Source organism: Elephas maximus, chromosome 18 (assembly GCF_024166365.1).
Source record: "Elephas maximus indicus isolate mEleMax1 chromosome 18, mEleMax1 primary haplotype, whole genome shotgun sequence".
NCBI lineage: Eukaryota > Metazoa > Chordata > Mammalia > Proboscidea > Elephantidae > Elephas > Elephas maximus.
Genome location: NC_064836.1, coordinates 30,133,269 through 30,154,558, shown reverse-complemented (window position 1 = coordinate 30,154,558; position 21,290 = coordinate 30,133,269). Strand labels below are relative to the sequence as shown.

The following is a 21,290-nucleotide window of genomic DNA, read 5'->3' as shown; positions in this document are numbered from 1 at the left end:
CACCCTTGCATACAAGCTGATTTTCTGTAACAGTGGTGGGATAATTTGGAAATGGATAGTGGTGATGGTTTCATAACATGACGAACCTAACTAATGTTTCTGAATTGTACACGTAAAAAAGGCTGAACTGGCAAACGTTTTGTTATATACCTTTTTACTACAGTAAAACATTTCTTAAAAGTCAAAGTGAGGAAAGCCAGGTGAAGATGGAAGCAGAGATGAGAAGGATACATCACCCAGCCCAGGACACCCAGGAGCGGGGCCGCCACCAGAAGCTGGAAGAGACATGGAAGGCTCCCACCCAGAGCCCTCAGAGGGAGCAGGCTCTGTGACACCTTGGTTTCGGGCTTCTAGCCTCCAGAGCTGTGAGAAAATGCATTTCTCTGGTTTTAAGCCGCCCAGCCTGTGGCCTTTTGTTACAGCAGCCACAGGAAATTCATACACTCCTATTTAGAAGAGAGGAGCCCTGGTGGTGCAGGGGTTAAAAGCTTGGCTGCTAACCAAAAGGTTGGCAGTTCAAACCCAGCAACCCATCCTTGGAAACCCTGAGGCAGTTCGACTCTGTCCTACAGGATCTCTGTAAGTAGGAACAGACTCAAGGGTGCCTAACAACGACAACATTCGGAAGAGAAACCGGTCCAAGATATTTCTCCTACACGTCTCGAAGCAGAAAGCAGGTCCCATGTATCCACGGCGTTTCCCACTTTAGTTCTGTGGTCAGAAAGCATCACTTTCTCATGGGTATTCTGGCACCCACCCAAATCTAAGCTCCGTCAAGGCAGAACCAGTGCTTTCTCTCTGCACACTGCTTCCCAAAGCTCAGTAGGGTGCTGCGCAGAGAGAGGGTGCCAGAAGACCCAGGGAAAGAAGAGGGTGGACCCGCAGAGGGGTGCGAGGACAAGGTGGTCTCTCCCACCTTGAGAGTCAGTCAGAACAGTCCTCGTGGGTTGCCGACATCGCTAAACAGTACACAATCCATCCAAAAGTCAGTTAAGCTAAGATGCCAAACTGAGCCTTCAAGAGGAAAAGATTCTGCACAAGGTAGATAGGACTCGGGCCCCACATGCTAGGACATGCCCCATCGTCTGCAGTACCATGTGGTGATCTGTGGCTCTAAAAAAAAAAAGGCTCTAGCCGAGCATAAATCAGGCCGAGAACAGCAGGCCCACCAGTCAGCGGGCCACAGGCACTCTGCGGCTGGACATCAATCATGCCTGGTCACTCTGGGTGGCCAAGCACAGGCACAGGCAGCCAATGGGACAGGCGGCCTTGCTGACTGGACTGACAAAGAGCTTGTTCAACTTAGTCTATCACATGTACGAATGTTTTAATTCCAGTAATTTAGCAACATTACTTTTTTTTCTTTTATTTTAACCTACTGTGTATCGGGGAAGTTAGCTGAGTGCGTGCCGGGCTACGCAGTCCCATTCAAGTGACACTGGAGACTGGAGGAGCCCTGGGGGCGCAGTGGTTAAGAGCTCGACTGCTAACAAAATGTCAGCAGTTCAAATTCACCAGCTGCTCCTTGGAAACCCTATGGGGCAGAACTACTCTGTCCTATAGGGTCACTGTGAGATGGAATCAACTCGACGGCAACGGGTTTGGTTTTGGATTTTTGTCTACTGGAACATAAAGCTAAGGTTGAAAAGCACCGAGCCTAAATACACCAGAGATCTGACTTCAGAGAACGTTGCAGTCCCAGGAACTTGTGGGAGAAAGGTGCTGGAGAATAACCAGAGGGGTGATGAGGCATTCCTAGAGGGGCAGACAAGCTCTGAACCAACAGGGCAGAAATGGGGGAAGGAAAGATTGGCTAACATGGAAAAGGCTAGAACATCAAGCTGAAATCAGACTCTGGAGTGTATGCAGTTCCACAACGTGTGCACGTTTCTGTGTGTATGTGCACCTGTCTGCATGTGTGTGCACGTGTCTGTGTGTGTGCACCTATCTGTGTGTGTACACCTGTCTGTGTGTGTGTGTACGTGCGTGTATGTAAAAGACAATGAGAAAGATACATAAACCAGTGTTTAGGAAGACAGATTTCAAAGGACATCTCAAAAAAATTTGAGAGGACTTAATAAGTTAACTACTCCCCATCTGTCAATTCATCATACTGTGAAGGCTTGCACGTTGCTGTGATGCTGGAAGCTACCACCCGTATTGCAAATACCAGCAGGATCACCCATGGTGGCAGGTTTCCACAGAGCTTCCAGACTAAGACAGACTGGGAAGACAGGCCTGGTGACCTACTTACGAAAACTCACCAATGAAAAGAACATTGTCCCACTCACTTGCTTTGGACATGTCGTCAGAAGGGATCAATCGCTGGAAAAGGACATCGTGTTTGGTGAAGCAGAGGGCTAGGAAGATGGATTGGCTGGAGTATGCTGCCTATCTTGAAGATGACTTGGGACCAGACAATTCATTACGTGGTACAAATGGCCACTACAAGTCAGAACTGAAGCCATAAGTGAAAGGATAATAAAAATGACAACGAATAAGAGAGGTCAATGCTAATCCACAAGCTAAAAATCCAGAGGCAGGACAACTGGTGGTAACATTAATACGTACCAGGAAGGGGGAAGAGGGAACGTGGTGAGTTGCTGTTTCAGGTTGAACTTCCCGGATTGCTTAGACATCCTGTGGAGGAAACACCCTACGGTGACCCCACTGATCTACGCCCTGTGTAATCCCCTTCTGTTGAGTATGGGCTGGATCATTGACTTGATTCTCACCAACAGAACATGGCAGAGATGGTGGGACGCCATCCTCTTGACTCAGTTACATTATACAACAAAGGTGATAGGAGACAATCCCATGATGACATTTCATTACATAAGATTCCATCTCGGCCGACTGGAGAGAGAAAGATGCTCCTACTGGCCATGAAGAAGCAAACTGCCATGTTGTAGGCTGCCTATGGAGGGTACCATGTATTACTTGCCAAGCAAAAAAATGACCAAACCCATTGCCTTCAAATCGATTCTAACTCATGGCGATCCCATAATGTTTAAATAATAAAAAACTCGTGAAGAAGCTAAGTTAGTCAACAGATCATCCCGGGGTCTAGAGTTAAAGCCACACCTGGTAAGAAGGAGGTGGAAGGGAAGGAGGGATTTGCAGGGAGGAAGGCCCCCACATTCCTTTCCTGATGTCCTCCCAGGAACACTGTGGGTTCCCTACAGGCACAGGGCAATGCCTGACAGAAACCAGCAGCCTGGTGTGCAGGGAGAGGCAGCACTTGCCACCCTGGAGAGGGCAAGCTTCCTTCAGGCCCACTGCCACATCCGCCTGTCACTCAGGGCACGAGGCCTTTACCATAGAAACCAGGACACACATGCTGGGAGATGGTCTTGGAGATAAGATCAAAAAGCTTGAAAGGTTCTCACAGTTTATTGGTATTTTGCAAAGAAGCTTTTAGTTTCAACTGCAAAGAGGTTGAACAATTACCAATTTTTTTTAACCGTTTCTTCTGGGTTTTTTTTTTTAATCATGTGTACATACTCCAGATTCCATTATTCAACCCTGGTTCACCATGCTCCCCCCACACTGGGTTACTTATTTTCAAGAAAATCTCAAGCATCATATTATGTCATCCACAGATCAGGATTCCCCTAGAGAATTCAAAGCACTGTCTCATACATCAGCAAATGTGATCCTCGCTACCAGGTAAGTGATAAAAGCAAGTAGGGTAAAATGCTAATGTAGAATCATGGTGACGGGTATGAGGGTATGTCACTAAACCACTGGTTTTCAGCAGGGTGATTTTACCAACAGAGGGGATATTTAGCAGTTTCTGGAGACATTTTAATTGTCACATCTGAGGCAGTGCTACCGGCATTTGATGCCTTCAAACAAGCTCTGGGGTGTTTATTTTGAAATCAGCCTCTTGCCAGTCACACAGCAATTAACTTCCCACACAGGCTAGGCTAGGCCTCAGGTACTCTGCCACTAGGGGGTGGTCAAGTGCACCCACCACCACCACCTCTCTGAGAAGCAGCCCCAGGGTAGGGTTCATGGGCCAGGAGCTCTTGAATTCAGGGAGCAGTGAATAAAAGCTCAGATACTGCCATGTTCTCTCCCAGGATTTTTATTTGTTTCATTGGGCATTTTAGTCTCCCAATCCTCAAGGAGTCAGATGGGGCAGATGGGATACGGGGACTCTGGGGCTGAGGCTCTGAGCCTGGGGATCTTCCTTTTCTTTTCCTGGTGGTGCTTCTTCCTGGTGCTCAGTCTTCCTGTCCATCACAGCAATGAGCTCCACAGGGCTAGGAACAGGCTGAGGGTCTAGAAAATGAGCCTCAGCCTGCTTTAAACATGAGCCCCAAGCCGACCTGACACCGGGGCAAAGGTGTCCTATACCTGGTCTACTCCAGAAAAAGAAAAAAAAAGTTGCTGTCAAGTCGATTCTGACTCATGGGGACCCTGTGTGTGTCAGAGCAGAACTGTGCACCACAGGGTTTTCAATGGCTGATTTTTCAGAAACAGATCACCAGGCTTTTCCTTCCAGGCACCTTTGAGTGGACCTGAACCACCCAGGGATTCCTGGTCTACTCCGGCTCCTTGGGAATTGCGGCACTAAAGCCATAGCCAGTAGCAAGTGTGTCTTCTCTCCCCCTGACAAACCCGAGTAACCCTAGGTGGCTGTTCAAGCTTTGCGGACCCTCAGCCCTAGCCCTTCTCTCATTATGTCTCTCACCACAAAAACAACGCATAAGGTAGGTAGCAAGGTGCCACAAGCTGCGCACAGGTTCAGAAGTACTGCCGTAAGAACTAGTCCAGACATTGCCACGTCCTACGCAGTCCCCTCCAGCCCTATGGGTGCAGTGGTTAAGACCTTGGCTGCTCACAAGGTAATTACGAGCCCAAGAGACAAAAAGGGCCACATAAACCAGAGACTACATCATCCTGAGGCCAGAAGAACTAGATGGTGCCCAGCTACAATCAATGACTGCCCTGACAGGGACACAACAGAGAACCCCTGAGGAAGCAGGAGAGCAGTGGGATGCAGACTCCAAATTCTCATAAAAACACCTGACTTAATGGTCTGGCTGAGACTAGAAGGACCCTGGTGGTCATGGCCCCCAGACCGTCTGTTGGCCCAGGACAGGAACCATTCCCAAAGCCAACTCTTCAGACAGGGATTGGACTGGACAATGAGTTGGAGAGGGATGCTGGCAAGGAGTGAGCTTCTTGGATCAGATGGACACTTGAGACTATGTTGGCATCTCCTGCCTGGAGGGGAGATAAGAGGGTAGAGGGGGTTAGAAGCTGGCGAACTGGACACAAAAAGAGAGAGTGGAGGGAGGGAGCGGGCTGTCTCATTATGGGGAGAGCAATTGGGAGTATGTAGCAAGGTGTATATAAGTTTTTGTGTGAGAGACTGACTTGATTGGTAAACTTTCACTTAAAGCACAATAAAAATTAAAAAAAAAAAAAAAGAGCTTGGCTGCTAACCAAAAGGTCGACAGTTTGAATCCACCAGGCGCTCCTTGGAAACCCTATGAAGCAGCTCTACTCTATCCTGTGGGGTTGCTATGAGTCAGAATCAAATTGACTTGATGGCAACGAGTTTTAAGAGGTCTCCTGCCTGCCCAAACTTAGGCTTCATGCTTCAAAGAAAGACTGTTAATTACGCATTATGATACCAATTATATCTGAATGCATTATGAAAGAGGATCTTTGCTAATCAATTTTACTGTTTTAATTCTTTTCTTCTATCATTTTTAATAATTATACTCTGGTTTTTATTACATGAAGATACAATTAAGAGAGAAAAGTCCTTTATATTTTTAATCTATTTAAATTTCTTTCTTTTTTTTAACATAAAGAATTTCACGCCCATCTATACTAATGTGGCACCTAATATAGCCAAAAGACAAAAGGAACAGCTTAGATAAAACTAGCTGGGTTCCATGTAGGCAGGAAAATGCAAGTCTACTTACTTAGCACAAGGCATTCATTAAAAGGACAAAGAACACTGGATCACGCGCAGGCAGAAACGAACCCCACACTAGCAAGCTAAATCAGAGGAGAACACTTTACGGTATCTACCAGGAGTGCTGGGCATGGAGGCAAGGGTGGTTCAGTGGGAGAAATCCCACCTTCAACTTCGGAGACCTGAGTTCTATTCCCGGCCAGTGCACCCCATGCGCAGCCACTGGTCGTCTGTTACTGGAAGCTTGTATGTTGCTATGATGCTAAACAGGTTTCAGAGGAGCTTCCAGGCTAAGTGACATGCAAGTGATCGTGAGGACCACTCAGGACTAAACAGCACTGGGTCCATTGTACATGGGTGGCCATGAGCCAACTCAACAGCAGCTGACAACAATGACAAAACCCTAGTGGTGTAGTGGTTCAGAGCTATGACTGCCAACCAAAGTGTCAGCAGTTCAAATCCACCAGGTACTCCTTGGAAACCCTACTCTGTCGTATAGGGTCACTATCAGTGAGAATCAACTCAGCAGCAACAGGTTTTAGTATCCAGTTCAAACTCACAATCCGTAAAGATTAAAACACACACACACACACACCCATTGCTGTTGAGTCGATTCCGACTGATGGCAACCCTACACAGCTCAGGAAACCCTATGGGGCATTTCTACTGTTATGTGGGGTTGCTTTCAGTCTAAAATCAACTTGATGGCACCTACCAACAACAACCCAATAAAATGACACCATTATTTAATGTTAACTGACCCATGCGAAATTACATTTGCTTTCAAGTGTAAGGATAATGTTGTCTGACATGCAGAAAAATAAACAAAAAATAAAACTATTTTACTAATGAGCCAAAAAAAAATTCACAATCACATATAGTAAGGCTAAGTGATATTGAGAGGGATATGTTTGGGTGAGCCATCCGCTAATAGGTTTATTCTTCCTCTGAGTATCTTCTAGCCCAGAGGTAAGCAAACTTTTTTGTAAACGGCCAGATAGTAAATGTTTTATGTTTACAGGCCATGTGGTCTCTGTCGCAACTACTCAACTCTGCCACTGCTTTGCGAAAGAGTCCATAGACAATAGGGAAGCAAATGGGTGTGGTTGCTTTCCAATAAAACTTCACAAAAACAGAGCCCGTGGTCTGTAATCTGCTGGCCCCTGTTCTAGTCTTCAGAGTGCTAGGCAGGAGGGGTAAAGCAGAAGGATGCTTAGAGCCAAAAAACCCAACCCGTTGCCATCGAGTCGATTCTGACTCATAGCGACCCTATTGGACAGAGCAGAACTGCTCCATAGAGTTTCCAAGGAGCGCCTGGCAGGTTCAAACTACTGACCCTTTGGTTAGCAGCTGTAGCACCTAACCACTATGCCACCAGGGTTTCCAGAAGGATGCTCAGGATGTAAGAAAACGGCAGAAATAAGCAAAGAGATCCAGTTGATCTGAAATTGGATAAACTAAGGCAATGACAATAGACTATCATACTCATGAGCAATCTTCCAAGACCAAAACCAAGTCTAGGTGTACTGCGTAGGAGTCATTTCTCAACAATCTTTGTTTTAAGTTGCAAGCGTTTCTCCCAACAGGAGCAGCTTCCATCTCATCATGGGGTTTGCCTTCTGAACTGGGTATCCATCTGTTGTGGTTAGTTGCCGTGGAATTGGCTCTGACTCATGGCAACTTTATGTGTAACAGAACAAAATGCTGCCTGCCTGGTCTTGCACCATACATGGTCACTGGTATATTTGAGCCCACTGTTGTGACTATAGTAAACCCTGGCGACGTAGAGGAAACCCTGATGTATAGTGGTTAAGAGCTATAGCTACTAACCAAAAGCTTGGCAGTTCACCTGACAGGGAACACAACAGAGAGTCCCTGCTGGAGCAGGAGAAAAGTGGGGTGCAGAACTCAAATTCTAGTAAAAAGACCAGACTTAATGGTCTCTGTGATGGATCCTGGAAGACACAGCCCTTGGACTCTCTGTTAACCCAGAACTGAAATCATTCCTAAAGCCAACTCTTTAGACAAAGATTAGACTGGACTATAAGACATAAAATGATACTCGTGAAGAGAGTGCTTCTTAGCTCAGGTAGATAAAAAAAAAAAAAAAAAAAATTTACTTGAAATTAAATGGGAAGCTTCTGTCCGGAGGTGAGATGAGAAGGCAGAAAGGGACAGGAACTGGTTGAATGGACATGGGAAATCCAGGGTGGAAAGGAGGAGTAAACCGTCACATTACAGGGTCACATAACAATGTGTGTATAAATTTTTATATGAGAAACTAACTTGAATCGTAAACTTTCACTTAAAACACAATAAAAAAAAAAAAAAAAGGAAAAGTTCAGCAGTTTGAATCTACCAGCTGCTCCTTGAAAACCCTATGGGACAGTTCTACTCTGTCCTACAGGGTCACTATGAGTCAAAATCAACTCGACGGCAATGGGTTTTGGCTTGGTTGTGGCTATTGTGCCAATCCGCCTCATTGAGGGTTTCTATCCTTTTCACGGACCCTCTACTCTATCAGACATGATATCCTTTCCCAGAGACTGGTCTTTCCTGATGACATGTCCAGGGCAAGCAAGATGAAGTCCCACCATTCTCGCTTCTAAGAAGCTTTCCAGTTTTACTTCTTCTAAGATAAAAACTGGAATGGGCTCCATTCGAGGTGCTATTATGGCCTCCCCAAACTGTCTGGCCTGGAGACCCTCTTTGTAGTGGGCAGTACTTTTTGGAGAGGGAGCCAGCCTGGGCTGGGGGTACAGCCTGTGGTCACTGAGTGGAAAGAAGTATCTGGTCCACCAAGGAATGCACCCACCCAGCAACTCATAAACCATTCACAAATGAAATGCTAACTAAACAACCTTCCCCACCTCCAGCCCTGAATGGCCAGGAATAACCAGGCTGCCTGGAACAGCTGAGGCCCACCACTGTCACCTCTCACCCCCCAAATACGTGTGCCCCTCCCTCTCCTGGGCCCTCTTCCGCTCACACACTTCACATCCCATTCATGAGCAGATGCTGTCGGCTCTTCCTCCAAAATGTATCCAGAATCCACCTGCTCCTCACCAGCTCTGCCACCAGGGCCCCAGTCACTGTCTCCTTGTAGCTGGTCTCCCTGATTCTGCTGTTGATACTCCCCACTCCCCGCCCCACCGCCAGAGTATTCTCATGTTAAAAGGCAAGTCGGATCATGCCCACCCTCAGCTCATGAGCCTCTAATGACCTCCAACGTCCCGGCTATGAATGTCCTTCAAGGCCCTATGCAATCTGGACCCCAATACACACCCAACCCCCACCACCTCCCTAATCACCCCTAGCTGTCTCCCACTCATCCCTAATCACCCTTAGCTGTCTCCCACTCATCCCAGCGGCGTCCTTGTTCCTCAGACAACCCAGCCACACCTGAAACTCAGGCCCCTGTACTTCTCTTCCCTCGGCCAGGAACGTTCCTCCCCAAGTAATCCGCGGGGCTGGCTCCCTCCTCTCCTTCCCGTCTTTGCTCAAACTTTTCCTCAGAGAGATTCTCACTATTTTTAAAATCACAACCCAACCTTGCTACAGAAGCCCTAGGTGGTGCAAATGGTTAGTGCACTCAGCTCCTAAATAAAAGGTTGGAGGTTCCAGCCCACCCAGAGGCACTTTGGAAGAAAATCCTGGCCACCTACTAGCAAAAAAACCACTGAAAACCCTACGGAGCACAGTTCTACTCTGACACACGTGGGGTCACCGTTAGTCGGAATGGACTTGACGGCAACTGGTTTGTCGCCCTCCTATCCCGCCCCCAGGGCTCCCTATTGTCCTTCCTTGCTTTAGTTTTCTCCTCAGCACCCACCACCCACCATATGGCGCACTATACATTTTACATGGTCGTTCATTTCCTTTTTCTGACTGCACACACACTAGAACGGAAGCCCCGTGAGGGCAGGAACTCTGTCCCAGGTGCCTAGAACAGAGAGAGGCCCAGAGCAGGTGCTAAAGGAGGGTTTTTGACTCAACTAGTGCCCTCACAACTACTTGCACTGGAGTATCTCAGACCACTCCTTTTTTCTTTTTTTTTTTTTAAAGCTCTTGTTTTTTATCACAGTTTAATTAATCCTACTTCCATCTTCATTCAGTTATGATTCGATTTCTTGTCTCTTCCTTTACCACTCCAAATCATCCCTTTCTGTCTGTCTTTCCTTGTTATCTAGAAGCATCTATTCACTACAATTTAGAAATCTTCTTTTTTTTTAAAGAAGGGGGGCTACTTTTTTTACTCAGTTTCTTTCAAATTCTCAACCCAATATAAAACATGGTATTAATCCAAGAGTTTACAATGATATTTAAAAAGAAAAAACCCTCATGGACCACATTTGGAGAATGAGGCAGGGACAACTCATTATTCTGATGGGTAAAAGGAAAGAATCAAGGCATTACCCTGCCTTTCCCATATAAACTATACCCCAAGGTAATTAAAAGGAAAAATGTTTGGAGGGTTTTCTTTATAGAATTTCCCAGCTAATAAATGCAGAGTAAATGATAGAATTCGAGTATCACCTTTTCGTAATTCCTGATGAAATAATGCAGTCCCTGGGAGGTGCAGACAGCTAATGTTCTCAACTACTAATAGTAAGGTGGGAGGTTCAAGTCCACCCAGAGGCACCTCAGAAGAAAGGCCTGGTAATCTACTTCAGAAAAATCAGCCATTAAAAACCACATGGAGCACAGCTCTACTCTGACACACATGGGGTCAACCATGAGTCAAGAGTAACATGACAGCAACCGTTTTTGGTAATGAAATAATGGATCTGAGCAATGATCGGCAATGGCTGCTAAAACCCTAAGGGCAAAAGCTGATAGGGAACATAATTAATGGATCGATCAGACTGACCACACCTGTCAGTGTAATGTTGCAGAAAGTGACAGATGTGCCACCTGACGGAAGTTGTGCCATCAGCTATGAAATACTCCTGCCCCAAAATGTGAACCTGAATTTGATTCAGCCTTTATAGGAAAGACATATGTTAAATGACACCGTAGGGATGTCGCAGCAAAATCAAGACACTGTGGAACAAGACGGAACAAATGGCCCAGCTTCTCCAAAAAATAACTTACAAGACAGAACAAGCTGGGGACAGGAACTTACATCTTAAAAGAAACTTAAGAGACTTATTGACCATATGTAGTGACTAGGCTTTGTTCAGATTCTTTGATTACCTTGAGATATTTTTAACTAACTGTTAAAAAATATTTATAAGACAATAAGTGAAATTTAAACATGAATACCAGTGATATTAACAAGTGAACTGCTGTTCTCTTTTTTAATGTACAGATGTATTGATTTTTTAAATATTTTAAATTTTTTTGAAGAAAATTTACATAGCAAATGAGGCTCTCATTTAACAATTTCTACACCTATTATTCAGTGACACTGGTTGTACTTTTCACAATGCGAAACCCTGGTGGCTTAGTGATTAAGAGCTATTGCTGCTAACCAAAAGGTCAGCAGTTTGACTTCACCAGGCACTCCCTGGAAACCACATGGGGCAGTTCTACTCTGTCCTACAGGGTCGCTGTGAGTCACAGGGTCGCTGTGAGTCACAGGGTCGCTGTGAGTCGGAATCGACTGGACAGCAATGGGTTTGGTTTTTTTGTTTGTTTGTGTTTTTCACAATGTATCAGCATTCTCATTATTTCCATTCTGGCTGTTCCATTTGCATTAATCTAGCTTCCTTGTCCCCTCTGACCTTCTCAGCTTTGGTCTTGGGTAAATGTTGAGCGCTAAGTCTCGTTTAGAGGACTGTCTAGAGAAGCACAGTACTCATGGGTGATATCATTTATTTTAGGAGCCACTCTGTCTTTTGGTTGGTAGAACTCTAGGAGTGGTCTGAGTTCCAAGTTTAAAGGGTGTCCAAGAGGACAGTCCCAGGAATTCCTCTAGTCTCTACCGGTTCAGTAAGTCTGGCCGTTTTTAGGAATTTGAGTTTTGTTCTACATTTTTTTCTTATTCTATCCAAGGCCATTTATTGTGTCCCTGGTCAGAACGGTCAATAGTGGTAGCCGGGCACCATCTAGTTGTTTTGGTCTCAAGGCAGGTGAGGCCTTGGTTCATGCAGGCTATTCATACAGACTAGTTTCCTCTTTCAGAGAACCATGCTGAAATAGTTATAAATGAACGAGATTTTTTTTTTAAATCCTCACCCCAATATTCCTTTTCAAACAAAGATACAAATGCCCTTAGCTGATTTGATTCTCTTTTCTGTAGAAGTCACTGTCTTACAAATATACCCATGAGTGAAGTGATATATACAAAGAATACAAAAAAAACCCCACTGCTGTCAAGTCGATTTCGACTCATAGCCACCCTACAGGACAAAGAAGAACTGCCCCATAAGGTTTCCAAGAAACAGCTGATGGATTTGAACAGTCAGTCTTTTGGTTAGCAGCCAAGCTCTTAACCACTGTACCACCAGGGCTTATAGAAAGAATAGAAGGTGAAAAATCAGCAAACATAGGCACAGATTTAGGACTATATGGGATATGACATAAACGAAAAAGGAAATGTATTTATATACCCTAAAAAGTCCTCCAAAGCACGTGACAGGGCGTTTATGACAGCGTACACTGCTCACCGTTGTGGAGGTCAGGCTTCTGACAAGGGTAACATCTGGAACACAGCTGTGAACCTGAGAATTAAAAAAAAGGCATGTGAGTGAGAAAGGCTTCTGAGCTTTCACAAAGTGCACGCACTTCATTCCATGGAAGAAAAAGACACCCTTCATTTCTAAAGCCGTATCAACCCAGGCATCAGCAAGAGCTGACAGCAGAGGGAGGCGGCAAGGGCGTGAGCAGCAGAGGAGCAGGACAATCCAGGCCATTGGAACAGAGGCAAACAGTCCCACAGGGAGTAAATCCTCGAGGAGATCAACCTAACACGGCCTTCTAATTGTAGCAACGCCCCAGACTCACCTGGACAGGTAGGTCAAACAAGGCTCAGAAACCTGTGAAAGGAAACACAAGCAACAGAAGAAAGCATACATAAATTGCGTGTCATCAAAATCAAAAAATTTTGTTTCAAAGGACACCATCAAAAGAGGAAAAAGGCAACCCATATGACAGAGAAAATATTTACAGATTATATATGTGATAAGGGGCTTGTATCTAGAATATGTAAAGAATTTTTACAAGTCAACAATAAAAAAGATGAAATAATCCAATTTAAAAATGGGTCGAGGATTTGAATGGACCGTTATCTAAAGAGGAGCCCTGGTGACATAGTGGTTAAGGGCAGTTCAAATCCACCAGATGCTCCTTGGTAACTCTATGGGGCAGCTTTACTCTGTCCTATAGGGTCACTATGAGTTGGAATCAACTCACTGGCAATGGGTTTGGTTTGTTTTTTTTTTCTCTAAAACCCCAAACCAAAAAACCCATTGTCATTGAGTCAATTCCGACTCATAGCGACCCGATAGGACAGAGTAGAACTGCCCCATAGAGTTTCCAAGGAGCACCTGGTGGATCTGAACTGCCTACCTTTTGGTTAGCAGCCGTAGCGCTTAACCACTATGACACCGAGGTTTCCTTTTTTTCTCTAAAGAAGACATACAAATAGCCAACAAGCACATGAAAAGATGCACAACATCACTGGCCATCAGTGAAATGCAAATCAAAGCCACAGTGAGATACCACTTCACACTCGCTAGGATGGCTATAACCAAAAACACAGATAATAACAAGTGTTGTGGAGGACGGGGGGAACTTGGAACCCTCACACACTGCTGGTAGGAATGTAAAATGGTGCAGCTTCTTTGGAAAACTGTCTGGCAGCTCCTCAAAAAGTAAAACATAAACAAGCGGCCATCTAAGATGCATCAATTGGTCTCAACCCACCTGGATCAAAGGAGAATGAAGAACACCAAGGTCACACGACAACTAAGAGCCCAAGAGACAGAAAGGGCCACATGAACCAGAGACCTACATTATCCTGAGACCAGAAGAACTAGTTGGTGCCCGGCCACAACTGATGACTGCCCTCACAGGGAGCACAATAGAGAACCCCTGAGGGAGCAGGAGATCAGTGGGATGCAGACCCCAAATTCTCATAAAAAGACCATACTTAATGGTCTGGCTTTGACTAGAGGAATCCCAGCAGTCATGGTCCCCAAACCTTCTGTTGGCACAGGACGGGAACCATCCCCGAAGACAATTCATCAGACATGAAAGGGACTGGACAGTGGGTGGGAGAGAGATGCTGATGAAGAGTGAGCTAATTATATCAGGTGGACACTTGAGACTGTGTTGGCATCTCCTGTCTGGAGGGGGGATGGGAGGATAGAGAGAGTTGGAGGCTGGCAAAGTTTTCACGAAAGGAGAGACTGGAAGGGTTGACTCATTAGGGGGAGAGCAAGTGGGAGTAAGGAGTAAGATGTAAATTAACTTATATGTGACAGACTGACTTGATTTGTAAACGTTCACTTGAAGCTCAATAAAAGTTAATAATAAAAAAAAAAAAGTAAAGCATAATCAATTGGTCTCAACCCACCTGGATCAAAGGAGAATGAAGAACACCAAGGTCACACAATAACTATGAGCCCAAGAGACAGATGCCAGAGCCACATGAAACAGAGACTGACATCATCCTGAGACCAGAAGAACTAGATGGTGCTTGGCCATAACCGATGACTGCCCTGACAGGGAGCACAACAGAGAACCCCTGGGGGAGCAGGAGATCAGTGGGATGCAGACCCCAAATTCTCATAAAAACACCAGACTCAATGGTCTGACTGAGACTAGAGGAATCCCAGCGGTCATGGTCCCCAAACCTTCTGTTGGCCCAGGACAGGAACCATTCCCAAAGACAACTCATCAGACATGGAAGGGACTGGACAATGGGTTGGAGAGAGAGGCTGACGAAGAGTGAGCTACCTGTATCAGGTGGATACTTGAGACTGTGTTGGCATCTCCTGTCTGGAGAGGAGATGGGAGGGTAGAGAGGGTTAGAAACTGGCAAAATTGTCATGAGAGACTGGAAGGAGGGAGTGGGCTGACTCATTAGGGGGCGAGTAAGTGGGAGTATGGAGTAAGGTGTATATGTGACAGACTGACTTGATTTGTAAACGTTCACTTAAAGCTCAATAAAAATTATTAAAGAAAAAAAAAGTAAAGCATAGAGTTACTCCATTGTTGTTAGGTGCCGCCAGATCAGTTCCAACTCCACGACCAAATGTACAACAGGAAACTCTGCCTGGTCCTGCACCATCCTCACAATCATTGCTATGCTGAGCCCATGGAATTACTCTATGACCCAGCAGTTCCACTCCTAGGTATATACCCAAAAGCACTGAAAACATATGTCCACTAAAAACTTGTACACGAATGTTCAATCTTGCATTCTTCATATTAGCCAAAAAATTGGGAATAACCCAAAAGTCCATCACCTAATGAATAAATACAATGTGGTATGCCATTACAATGGCATACTATTTGGCAATAAAAAGAATAAAGTACTGATAAATTGAACGCTTCAAAGGCCAGTGTAACGGGGCGGGGGTTTGGGGACCATGGTTTCAGGGGACATCTAAGTCAACTGGCATAATAAAATCTGTTAAGAAAACATTGCCCATCCCACCTTGGAGAGTGGCATCTGGGGTCTTAAACGCTAGCAAGCAGCCACCTACGATGTATCAACTGGTCTCAACCCACCTGGAGCAAAGGAGAATGAAGAACGCCAAAGACGCAAGGTAATTATGAGCCCAAGAGACAGAAAGGGCCACTTAAACCAGAGACTACATCATCCTGAGACCAGAAGAACTAGATGGTGCCCGGCTACAACCAATGACTGCCCTGACAGGGAACACAACAGAGAACCCCTGAAGGAGCAGGAGAGCAGTGGGATGCAGACCTCAAATTCTCGTAAAAAGACCAGACTTAATGGTCTGACTGAGACTGGAGGGACCCCAGAGGTCATGGTCCCCAGACCTTCTGTTAGCCCAAGACAGGAACCATTCCCAAAGCCAACTCTTCAGACAGGGATTGGACTGGACTATGGGATAGAAAATGATACTGGTGAAGAGTGAGCTTCTTAGATCAAGTAGATACATGACATTATGTGGGCAGCTCCTCTCTGGAGAGGAGATGAGAGGGCAGAGGTGGTCAGAAGCTGCTCAGATGGACACGAAAACAGTGAATGGTGGGAAGGAGTGTGCTGTCTCATTAGAGGGAGAGCAACTAGGAGTATATACCAAGGTGCATGTAAGTTTTTGTATGAGAGGCTGATTTGGTTTGCAAACTTTCACTTAAAGCACAATAAAAACTTGAAAACAAAAAAAAGAATAAAGTACTAATACGAACTACAACATGGATGAATCTTGAAAACATAATGCTAAGTGAAAGAAGCCAGTCACAAAACACCACATTTTATAAAATTCCATTTATACAAAGTTTTCTGAATAGGACAATCCATAGAGACAGAAAGCAGATTAGTCGTTGCCTAGGGCTTGGGATGGAAACCCTGGCGGGGTAGTTGCTAAGTGCTACAGCTGTTAACCGAAAGGTTGAGAGTTTGAATTTTCCAGGTGCTCCTTGGAAACTCTATGGGACAGTTCTACTCTATCCTACAGGGTCGCTATGAGTCGGAATTGACTCAACAGCAACAGGTTTGTTGGGTTTTTTTTTTTTTTTTTTTTTTCACGGCTTGGGAGAGCAGGGAATGGGGAATGATTGCTAACGGGTACAGAGTTGTCTTGACATGATGATAAAAATGTGCTAAAATTGATTGCACAACTCTGTGAACATATTAAAAGCCACTGAATCACATGCTTTAAATGAATGAATTGTATGGTATATGAATTATATCTCAACAAAGCTATTGTAAAAAAAGGAAGCGAGGAAGGCAATACATGATATAACTTAAAAATATTTTCAGTTAAAATGGTTATAATTTTAAAATCTTATTTATTTGCTTAATGGGGTAGGGGATCAGGATTCAGAAAACAGCAGAATTAAGATCATTGAGTAGAAATTAAAGCAGATTTCAGGCTTCATATCAAGGCAAAAAACCAGTTACCATCAAATCGATTCCAACTCATGGTGCCCCCCGTGTGTCAGAGTTGAACTGTGCTCCACAGGGTTTTCAATGGCTGATTTTCAGAAGTAGCCAGGCCTTTCTTTCCAGGTGCCTCTGGGTAGACTTGAATGTCCAACCTTTCAGTTAGCAGCCAAGAGCATTATCAGTCTGCACCACCTAGGGACTCCTAATATAAAGGCAGAGCTTCCTAGCAACGAAAACCAACCCACAAGGAGATGCCTGGTCTCCTCCTGTGCTGCAAAGCAGTGAGCTCCCCATCTCTGAGGTATGGAAGCAGACCCTGCACACCTGGGCTCCAAGCTTGGGTAGGGGTTGGGTCAAAGGTCCTTGAGGATCCCAAGCAATTCCAAGGTTTATACTGGGTAAGAAGGAGCCCTGGTGGAACAGTGGCAAAGCATTTGGCTGTTAAGCAAAAGTTTGGCGGTTCAAACTCACCAGCCGCTCCGTGGGAGAAAATACCTGGTGATCTGCTCCCATAAAGACTTCAGCCTAGGAAACCCTGAGGCGGTTTTACCCTGTCCTATAGGGTTGCCATGAGTCAGAATGGACTCGAGGGTACACAACAACAACAAGCTGGGTAAGAGTAACTCAACTTCACAGACAGGGGTGCAGACCAAGTACCAGCAGGACCCAGACCTCCTGGCCCCAAGCTCAGTGGTATTGGTTCCACCCACTGCCTCTCAATACCTTACACCATGTAACACTTAACTTCTCTCATGCTTTGTCGCATGTGATTTCCTTGTTTTGCAAAACCTAGAAATGCCAGTTTCTATACATCAAACAGCCATTAGATAAGGGAAAACTTAGCTTTGAACATAACATCATGTGAGCAACTTACATACAATTCCCTGTGAGACTGAGGCAGATTGGTTCATCATCATCAAACATAATGACGCCTTTCAAAGTGGCATTGTGAAGACAGGCATACAAATGGAGAAAGCTAAAAAGCTGAATTAAAAACACACGACAAAAAACAGGAAGTGCTAAACCCCCTACAAAACTGCCAGAGCACAAGCTAAGCAATTTCCTAAGGTGCCCAAATACCAGCAGTGCCTTTAAGGATAACAAAGCTGCCTCCCTTGTGCATCCAAAAGCGCCATCTACTGGATGAATATTATTTAGGGATCTATAACAGCAAAGTGCTAAATATTCTCTAGCTGCCTGTTCAGATTACTTTCCAACTTTTTCCACTGTGTTCCGTGCCCTGGAGGCTAACCTCTATGGCCTGAATCAACCAAGCCCTCTTGCCCTTTGACCCCATGGGAGGAGGGAAAGAAGGTGTTGTTTTAGTTGCTGTTGAGTTGGCTCAACCCATGGCAACCTTGTGTGTAACACAACAAAACATTGACCGATCCGGCACCATCTTCATGATTACTGGCATGTTTGAGTCTATTCTTGCGGCTACTGTGTCAATCCATCACACTGAAGGTTTTCCTCATTCTCGTTGGGCTTCGACTTTATGAAACACGCGTTTGAACTGTGGTGTTGGCAAAAAATATTAAACCTACCATGGACCCCCAGGAGATCAAACAAATCAGGTTTAGAAGAAACACAACCAGAATGCTTCTTAGAAGCGAGGATGGCAAGACTGACACACTTACCTCGGTCGGACATGTCATCAGAAAAGACCAACCGCTAGAAAAGGGACTCAAAGAGGGTAAAGCCTTTATTCCCCTGCTCCCTGCCCGCAGGGTCAGCTGGGGTCCCTCTGTCAGAGGTCACAGCTCCTTCCAGGTGCCCTAGGGCTTGGAGGGGCTTCCTACTGTTGCTCCAATGCATCTCACTCCCCCTTTCTGCTTTTCTTAGACTGGTAGTTCTGACCTCTCTTCCATCACCCCTCTGAGTACACCGCCTATCTTCCTGTGGGGCCAGGTAACCATGGAGAGAGGAGGGCGGCACAGAGCCTAAAATTCCACTTTCTGTACTTGCCCTCAATTGAAAGGGGTGGGAGCAAAGAACCCAAATTTTAAGCTAGATACTATCATGTGTCTGTGAGGGTGTCAGTGAAAGCCCAAATTTACACGTAGAATTTTGTGTACACGTGCACTTTGCTGAAAAGAGGGTCAAACATTTCACTGTATTCTCAAAAGTTGACCAAAAATTGTGCAAAACCAATAATGCAAAAGAAACACAGCACAGAAACAGCCACTGTTTGTCCAGGAGAAGAAAGATGCCCAGGGATGAGGGGACACAGAGCTCCTGGGAAGGGTGATGGCTGAACAACAGGACAAGCATATTTAATGCCACTGAACTGTACATGTGAAGATACTGAAACGCCAACCTTCATGTTACCTACATACACGTACCACAGCAGAGGAAAAAGAGAAGGCACCCCAGCAGATGGTGGGTACCCAAGTAAGCTGCAAGCAGGGGAACACCGTCTGCTACCCCTCTTCCCCTCACTGTGGGAGCTAGGGCTGGAGGAGGGCCCACTGCCCGCCCTCCTGCCCTCCACCCACCTGTCCCCGGGAGGCAGCTGGCATTGTGCATTCCAGGCATCTCTCACAGCTCAGCAGGTGCTCAGATGCACAAGCAACGGCAAAAACAGTTCCGGCTGAGGAAAAAACTTTACCCTGCTGCTCTGAAAAGCTCTGGGCTGCACAGGCACAGGAAGGCATTGAGGTAGCTCACCAGGAGGGGGAATGCTCCAGACACACCAAAATAGCAGAGCTGACCTACAGGAAAATGTCCACGTGGGCACAGAAAAACCCAGGATCTGTGGCCTCAAAGCCCAGCTCTGCCCCTCACTGGCTGAGGGACCATAAATGTGACTTGGCCTCACTAGCTACAGTTGGCTTCTTTGCAAACTGGAGATAATACTCAGCCTGGGTGGTACAAACAGTTAAGCGCCTTGACTACTAGCCGACACAGGCTGGCCGTTGGAACCCTACCAGAGGCACCTCAGAAGACAGGCCTGGAGATCCGCTTCCGAAAGGACTCAGCCACTGAAAACCCTATGGAGCAGTTCCACCTCTGCACACATGGGGTCACCATGAGTCAGAACCAACTCAAGTGCAACTAACAATAACATTCAGCATGAACCCCACAGGCCTGTCATGACAGTAAGCAAGAAAAATGAGAAAACATGTGTGCAAGGGTGTGAGCGAAAGGTAAGCTACAAGAGCAACATAATTCACTTCCCAAGTCCTCATCAGGGCAGATGCCAAAAGGGGGTGAACAAGCCATCTGAGCACCACCCAGCAGGGGCCAGAGACTGTCACCCCCAGGGAACCTCACGATTGTGGCTGTCCACTACACTGTTCCCTTCCCAGCAGTACCAGGGACTGCTGCAATCAAGAAGCTGGGGCATTAGGGGACACTGAGCTTCTGGCTGGTAAACACATAGGTGCAGCAGAGCTTCCAGCCCTTGCTGCATTGTTACCATTCTTCTGAAAACTGCACCTACTGCTCAGTCATCGCTATCTCATCATCCGACTTTTCTCATTTACGACACTAGTAAAAAATCTACTGTCCAACTATTCTGCACATTAACGACATACGTCTGGCCGTAATGAAAACTGAGGTGCAAGGCAAGAGTAACGCTGGCTGTGATGGTTAAAGTTATGTGTCAAACTTGGCTGGGCCATGAGTCTCAGTAGTTTGGCCGTTATGTAATGATATAATCTGGCTGTTATGTACCAATGTAGTTTGGCCGTTATGTAATGATATAGTTTGGCAGTTATGTAATGATGTAATTTGATAGTTATTTAATTATGTAAATTGGCTGTTATACAATAATGTAATTCGGTAGCTATGTAATGATGTAGTCATCCTCCACTTTGTGACCTGACGTGGTCACCCTCCATTTTCACTCAAAGCTAATTTTCAAGTAACGACCTGGTCTTTGGAACCTAACCATGGCACTAAGTGAGGAGTGGGTGTACTTACTTACAGAGCATTGTTTTAAAAGTTGCTGAGTTGCATACCGGTTCTCGGGGTAATTCAAGGTTAATTTTTTCTGCCCATGGAGTAACTTCCAGGTCATCGTGTTTGTTTCTTGTTGGCTCCTGGATAACAGCTCCCCCATAAGTCTGAAAGGGCCCATGGAAGAGGGACCCGAGGAAGGATGCTTTAGAAAGTCAATCAAAAGTGGAGAGAAGGTAGAAGGTAGAAGGAAGGGCATCCCAGTGCAGCATGGCAAAAGGCGCCAAACTGACAATCAATGAATAAGCCAAGACATGAGACAATGGGTAAATCCTCCAGGCTACTGTCCCTAATAAAGTCTAAGGTAAGGTCCATAAAGCGACACAGTCTTCCTTTCACCTGTCATCTTCGCTGCTTCCTCGC

At 45.6% G+C, this 21,290-nt stretch overlaps 1 protein-coding gene across 4 annotated transcripts in view; it reads right to left on the bottom strand.

The window, feature by feature from the left end:
• TIAM1 (TIAM Rac1 associated GEF 1) overlaps window positions 1-21,290 on the bottom strand; it is a 438,421-nt gene that overhangs the window by 315,469 nt on the left and 101,662 nt on the right. For 3 of the 4 annotated variants that reach the window (XM_049858598.1, XM_049858599.1, XM_049858597.1), the window contains one exon: window positions 12,493-12,603. The gene's annotated coding sequence lies outside the window, so the exon portion shown is untranslated. The remainder of the gene's footprint in view (window positions 1-12,492; window positions 12,604-21,290) is intronic. The other variant, XM_049858601.1, reaches the window with a different exon arrangement.